Raw genomic sequence first — 8,237 nt, 5'->3', positions numbered from 1 at the left:
TCTAGAGCCACTACTAGAAGTAACAATCCTAAAAGTCAATATTGACACTTTAACAAATCTTGACACATGACTTGAGAAAAAAGCCAAACCGGAATCTCTATTTGCAGACTCATGTGTCAGAGTGTTGCCCCTCCTCAGTGCAAAGCAAAAGATATGATTTGGCTGTATGAGAGGCCTCTGTCTGGGGTCTAAGCATTTCAGGAATATCATTCTCCACAACGTCACCCCTTTAGACCCCATGCAAAGACCTCGTATACAGCCAAATAGCCAAATCAAATCTGCTTTGCTCAGATGAGGGGCAACACTCCGAAACATGTGTCTGCAAATACAGGTTTCAGTTTGGCTTTTATCCTAAGCTATGGGGCAAGGCTCATTAAATGGTCAATATTAACTTTTAGTATTGCTATTCCAGTAGGTGACACTAGAGTTAAAGTCCTCTTTTTTTTCTGAAGAGCCAACTGGCATCCTTAATTTCCCAGAGGAACATTGCATGGCCTTAAAGTCTCCTTACACTGGCATGTCACTTTCCACATCCACAAGGATAGACGTTAGACCTTAGCACAAGTGGGAAACTCTTATGGAGGGAATCCAGTGCCAACAGTTCCGGTTTGTTAAACGTATCACTTGTCACAAATGAAAAGACTTTCCTGAAGATCCAGATGCAAGAGGTTCCTCAAAATTACTCTGGACTAAGCAAAATCACGGGCTGGGGTTGAATTGGTTTGGGCTTTATGCTACATTGAATATCTTGGGGACCTTTGTATGGTATAGCAAATTCTATCACATATGTATATAATAAAGGGTTTATTCGGCCACACACAGCACTTTCAGCATCTTTATATATAGTGCCATCTAATCACATGAAGTGAATAAATAATCAAAAAATGATCAATAGTTTAAATCCTTTCTTTGTGTTATACAGTATGTCAATTTAAACATTTTGGGCAATTTGTTTTCCATATCACAATCTGTATTAAAAAACAAAATTGGAAAATTTGCAAATTTCACATTGACCGCCGGGATTATTTTAGACTCGCACTTCCTGTTCTGTGTATATGACTTTTCCTGAGGCTACAGCCATGCTATCAGTATTTGTGAGGAACGATCAGAGAAAAAGTAGAACAGAAACTCGTCGCCACTTCTGCATTTTTGACGCACTCCTGGTTTTGGCTTACAAATACTGATAGTGTAACGTAGCTTAAAGCTCATTATCATCACAGACAGCATTGCAATGAAAAATAACACCTGTATATACAGTAGATAACACAGGATCCACCATTCACAATAGGTGATGTCACAGCTCACCTCCTCCTCCTGTACAATGACTGATAACACCTCTATATAAAGCAGATAACACAGGATACACCATTCACTATAGATGTCACAGCTCACCTCCTCCTCCTGTACAATGACTGATAACACCTCTATACACAGTAGATAACACAGGATCCACCATTCACAATAGGTGATGTCACAGCTCACCTCCTCCTCCTGGACAATGACTGATAACACCTCTATATAAAGCAGATAACACAGGATCCACCATTCACTATAGATGTCACAGCTCACCTCCTCCTCCTGTACAATGACTGATAACAACTCTATATACAGTAGATAACACAGGATCCACCATTCACAATAGGTGATGTCACAGCTCACCTCCTCCTCCTGGACAATGACTGATAACACCTCTATATAAAGCAGATAACACAGGATCCACCATTCACTATAGATGTCACAGCTCACCTCCTCCTCCTGTACAATGACTGATAACACCTCTATACACAGTAGATAACACAGGATCCACCATTCACAATAGAAGATGTCACAGCTCACCTCCTCCTCCTGTACAATGACTGATAACACCTCTATATACAGTAGATAACACAGGATCCACCATTCACAATAGGTGATGTCACAGCTCACCTCCTCCTCCTGTACAATGACTTATAACACCTATATATACAGTAGATAACACAGGATCCACCATTCACAAAAAGTGATGTCACAGCTCACCTCCTCCCCCTGTACAATGACTGATAACACCTCTATATACATTACATAACACAGGATCCACCATTCACAATAGGTGATGTCACAGCTCACCTCCTCCTCCTGTACAATGACTGATATCACCTCTATATACAGTAGATAACACAGGATCCACCATTCAAAATAGATGATATCACAGCTCACCTCCTCCTCCTGTACAATGACTGATATCACCTCTATATACAGTAGATAACACAGGATCCACCATTCACAATAGGTGATGTCACAGCTCACCTCCTCCTCCTGTACAATGACTGATATCACCTCTATATACAGTAGATAACACAGGATCCACCATTCACAATAGGTGATGTCACAGCTCCTCTCCCCCTCCTGTACAATGACTGATAACAGCTCTATATACAGTAGATAACACAGGATCCACCATTCACAATAGGTGATGTCACAGCTCACCTCCTCCTCCTGTACAATGACTGATAACACCTCTATATACAGTAGATAACACAGGATCCATCATTCACAATAGGTGATGTCACAGCTCCCCTCCCCCTCCTGTACAATAACTGATAACAGCGCTATATACAGTAGATAACACAGGATCCACCATTCACAATAGGTGATGTCACAGCTCACCTCCTCCTCCTGTACAATGACTGATAAAACCTCTATACACAGCTGATAACACAGGATCCACCATTCACAATAGGTGATGTCACAGCTCACCTCCTCCTGTACAATGACTGATAACACCTCTATATACAGTAAATAACACAGGATCCACCATTCACAATAGGTGATATCACAGCTCACCTCCTCCTCCTGGACAATGACTGATAACACCTCTATATACAGTAGATAACACAGGATCCACCATTCACAATAGGTGATGTCACAGCTCACCTCCTCCTGTACAATGACTGATAACACCTCTATATACAGTAGACAACACAGGATCCACCATTCACAATAGGTGATGTCACAGCTCACCTCCTCCTCCTGTACAATGACTGATAACACCTCTATATACAGTAGATAACACAGGATCCACCATCCACAGTAGGTGATGTCACAGCTCACCTCCTCCTCCTGTACAATCACTGATAACACCTCTATATACAGTAGATAACACAGGATCCACCATTCACAATAGGTGATATCACAGCTCACCTCCCCCTCCTGTGCAATGACTGATAACACCTCTATATACAGTAGATAACACAAGATCCACCATTCACAATAGGTGATGTCACATCTCACCTCCTCCTCCTGTACAATGACTGATAACATCTCTATATACAGTAGATAACACAGGATCCACCATTCACAATAGGTAATGTCACAGCTCACCTCCTCCTCCTGTACAATGACTGATAACACCTCTATATACAGTAGATAACACAGGATCCACCATTCACAATAGGTGATGTCACAGATCACCACCTCCTCCTCCTGTACAATGACTGATAACACCTCTATACAGTAAATAACACAGGATCCACCATTCACAATAGGTGATATCACAGCTCACCTCCTCCTCCTGGACAATGACTGATAACACCTCTATATACAGTAGATAACACAGGATCCACCATTCACAATAGGTGATGTCACAGCTCACCTCCTCCTGTACAATGACTGATAACACCTCTATATACAGTAGACAACACAGGATCCACCATTCACAATAGGTGATGTCACAGCTCACCTCCTCCTCCTGTACAATGACTGATAACACCTCTATATACAGTAGATAACACAGGATCCACCATCCACAGTAGGTGATGTCACAGCTCACCTCCTCCTCCTGTACAATCACTGATAACACCTCTATATACAGTAGATAACACAGGATCCACCATCCACAGTAGGTGATGTCACAGCTCACCTCCTCCTCCTGTACAATGACTGATAACACCTCTATATACAGTAGATAACACAGGATCCACCATTCACAATAGGTGATATCACAGCTCACCTCCTCCTCCTGTACAATCACTGATAACACCTCTCCCTCAAAGCCACACATATTGAGTTCACTAGTCCTAGGAGACCTCAGGGTGTTACAGAGGATTTTTCAGGGCAATTTTGAGTACTTGACACAAGTCAAATTAATTGGAAAAATTTGTCGACGCTGATGAATTGGAGTTTCAAAAGATTCACTCGTTTCTACACTGAAGTTATGTTGTTTATTTTTTTTGTATGTCTTTGTAGTCAGGTTTTTTGCATTGGGTCATGTTTTGATATTGCCCTTTCAAAAACTGAAGAGCCGGACAGAGTTTATGATGCACCAAAAAGAAGAGAAGCCATAATATTTCTGTTATGTTCCCACCCACAGGAGAGTGGGCGGCGTGCCACCGTATATAAAGAAGGTGTGCCCAAAACTCACACAGGAAATGGCTGTCCGCAGCCTAAGATACAGAAATAAAAATGTGTTGTAGTGACCGTCTAGCCATAATCAAGCAAGATGAAGGCGTCAGCTCTTCTCGTGATCAGCTTGGTCCTATTCCTGAGGGTTCACATGGGCACAGGTAAGAAACACTGGCATCAATGATATTTATGAATGTGGTGATAATATTCAGTCACTTGTTAATAAATAAGGGGAAATTTACTGTAAATGTAAATATGATTTCCTAAAAGTTTAGGATCTGCCCTTAATATGGACATAAGTAAAAAAAAAAATCAAAACATTCTTCTGTAAATCAAAAAATGACAAAATGTTCCAGGTACGTGTTCTGCACACACAGACACTAGAATATGTTACCTGGCAGAAATATGATTTAAGATAAAAAAAAGAAACTAAATATATATAAATGAATATAAATATAGTTTCTATTTAATGTTTGTAAAATAAGTTTACCAAAAAGAATTCTAAAATGATTTCTACAGACCTTTTTGTTTTCAATAGATTCTATTATGGAGGCAAATTTATAATGTAAATACAGTAATGTTTTTTTTTTTTTAAAAAAGTCAGAAAATATTATATAAAAAAAGAAAAATATTTTAGAATTACACGGCTACTATCTATAAGAAAATAGTGATGAAATCACAGCTAATTCACACATGCATTAAAAGCTTTGTTAGATTTTCTGGACTCCATGATGCAACGTGACGGACCTCATTAAACAGATCTTACTGAAGAGAGGATACATTTTAATATGTAAAATAAAATACTACCATTAGGATGAAAATAAAAAATAGGACACTGAAAAAAATCAAAAACAAAAAAAGAACCAAAGGCACTAGCTCAACATTTATTTAGTTCTCAAAAACTGTATGTCACAGAATAATATATAATTATTATTTAATATTTAAATTATTAGATATTAGATAGATAGATAGATAGATAGATAGATAGATAATATATAGATTATACATAGATGATAGATAGATGATAGATAGATCATAGATAATAGAAGGATAGATAATAGATATATAATAGATAGATGATAGATAATAGACAGATAATAGATAGATAGATAGTAGATAGATAGATATAGATAATAGATAGATAGATAGATAGATAGATAGATAGATAGATAGATAGATAGATAGATAGATAATAGACAGATGATAGATAGATAGATAGATAGATAGATAGATAGATAGATAGATAATAGATAGATAGATGATAGATAGATAATAGATGATAGATACATGATAGATAGATAGATAATAGATAGATAATAGACAGATGATAGATAATAGACAGATATTAGATAGATAGATAGATAGTAGATAGATAGATATAGATAATAGATAGATAGATAGATAGATAGATAGATAGATAGATAGATAATAGACAGATGATAGATAGATAGATAGATAGATAGATAGATAGATAGATAGATAGATAGATAGATAATAGATGATAGATAGATAGATATATAGATAGATAGATAGATAGATAGATAGATAGATAGATAGATAGATAGATAGATAATAGGTAGATGATGGCAAGATTGAATAAAACAAAATATCTTTCCTGCTAAACCAGTTGAAATACAGGAAGGCAAAAAATTTTTTTATTTTTTTTTACTTATTTTTATATGTTCTTTTCACTGTTTTTTTATTGAATTTTCAACATTTCTAAATATAATAATCTAACATTTTAATAAAGTAAACATGTCGGGCACTTAACCAGTTTGTTTAGAAAAATCATATTACATTTTAATGTTTTATAGGTGTTGCCATTTTTTTTTTAAATAACTTTTAAAATAATAATTTTCTGAAAAGCTTTTAGTCTTGTAATTGAAGGATGGAACATGAAGCACGGAAGATGAAGCACAACTTAAAACAGTAACGTCATTTTGTGAAGATAAGTTCATTGATTTTTATGATTATTTTGCATAAATAATGTAATGCATCCTTTAGTTCCTTAATATTATGTAATAAGCCGAGGTGCTGTGGTTGCGGCCTCTGAGCCAGAGGGGGCCAAAAAAAGTGACCCTTCCACATGTGAGAAGAGATAGTGAGTCCTAAGAGCTTTCCCTTCTTCCAAGAGCCACATAGCCATATAAACATATAAAGGCTTGTTGTTTTTTCTTTGGTTTTTCTTTTTTGCCGGACGAGTTTTAGTTTTTTATGACAACATTAATTTTACCATATACTGTCCTAAAAAAAACAGAAAATAATTCCAAGTGGGATAAAATGGTGAAAAAATCCTGACATTCTTTTCCTTGGGTTATGTTTTTATGGTGTTCACTGTTTGCTAAAAATGACCTGACACCATAGTTTTAGAGGTCAGTATGTATACTTTTTTTTATTTTAATTTATCGTTTTTTAAAAAAATTGAACTTTGAGTCTCCATTTTCTGAAACATGCAACTTTTTAATTTTTCCATCGATGGAGCTGTATGAGGGCTTGTTTTTGTAAGTGGCAAGCAATAAGGTTAATATAATATTATGATCGCTTTTTATTTTGTAATATTTTTTTGTTCATTTCGTAAATATATATATGCTGAATATATGTTTTAGTCCAACTAAAGTCCAAACTCAACTTGTCTTGTTGACTGTAACATCAAAATGGTTAAACAGCAGCACTCCGAGTTTGCTCCAGTTGTTGCTGTTAGAAGCAGATTTTGGCTGTATAACACCACCGGCTCCGGCTGTACATGGAGCGGGCTCAGCTCCTGAGCCAGCTCCATACACACACCCAGGACTGCTGACGTACTGTATCTGTGGGTCTCAGGTTGTCCCGTCCCGAGAGTGACAGCTGCTTAGAAATATCACTCAGGTCGGGAGAGCCGATGGCCAGTTTCAAGTATTGCGTTGCGATCCTCATCTGAGTTATACGGCCATCTGACTCTTTCCTTAAAAAAAGGGTTTGATCAAGGATTAATTATCAGGTGATTAATGGTCTTCTCCTCTCCGTTTGTTAGGTGCTCAAAAAAATCTATTGGTGAGGCAACCATTGTTCATCAAGACAAAAGTTGGGGAATCGGTGACCATTTCTTGCTTCTTTGCGACGAGGTCGCCTTCATTTACTGTGAAGTGGACGTTATGTTGTTACCAGTTGACGTCTCTTCTTGAGCATCAAAGTTACAGAGACAGAATAACCCTGAGCTCAACTTTTGAAGATATCACCATTGCAAATGTGACGGAACAGGACTCGGATAAATATTGCTGTGAAGTTCTGACGGCAGATGGCGAGACGGGAGTTGGAAATGGAACCTTGTTGCACGTTGCTCCAGTCGTGCAGGTGGAAGGTAATTTTTTTTATCAGATTTTTAAATATTTTGGGGGCATTGATCCCCCAAATAATATTAATTTCCCACTATTTGTAGAGCTGGTCTGTGGTCAATCAATGGTCCCTAGAAAATAAGCACTAAGGCAAGACAAGGACCACGGATAGGTGAGAAAGGAAAATACCTTGGCCTACAATTAGAAAGGGAAAACTTTACCTTCATGATGCAGAGATGGTTGTAAAATCTGGAGGTGGTTGTCTACTCCAGCTACTAGGTGCCTTGTCTGTAGGTTGTCTCTCTGACTGGGGCACATTTTATCAGACACCTCCTCTCCTCTTTCTCTCTATCATCCACATGAACCAATCATATGTACATTGTCCCCTCCAGAGACCCAGCCACAGCATCACAGAGGATGTCAGGAGAGGCCCAGCGACAGCAGCACAGAGAATGTCAGGAAAGGCCCAGCGACAGCAGCACAATGGCCACCTATCCCCATTCCAACGATGAGTAGCGCAGTTCTCCACTGTAGTGATGTCATTGC

This window comes from Ranitomeya variabilis, chromosome 2 (genome assembly GCF_051348905.1).
Source record: "Ranitomeya variabilis isolate aRanVar5 chromosome 2, aRanVar5.hap1, whole genome shotgun sequence".
Lineage (NCBI taxonomy): Eukaryota > Metazoa > Chordata > Amphibia > Anura > Dendrobatidae > Ranitomeya > Ranitomeya variabilis.
Note: the sequence above shows the minus strand (reverse complement) of the source record.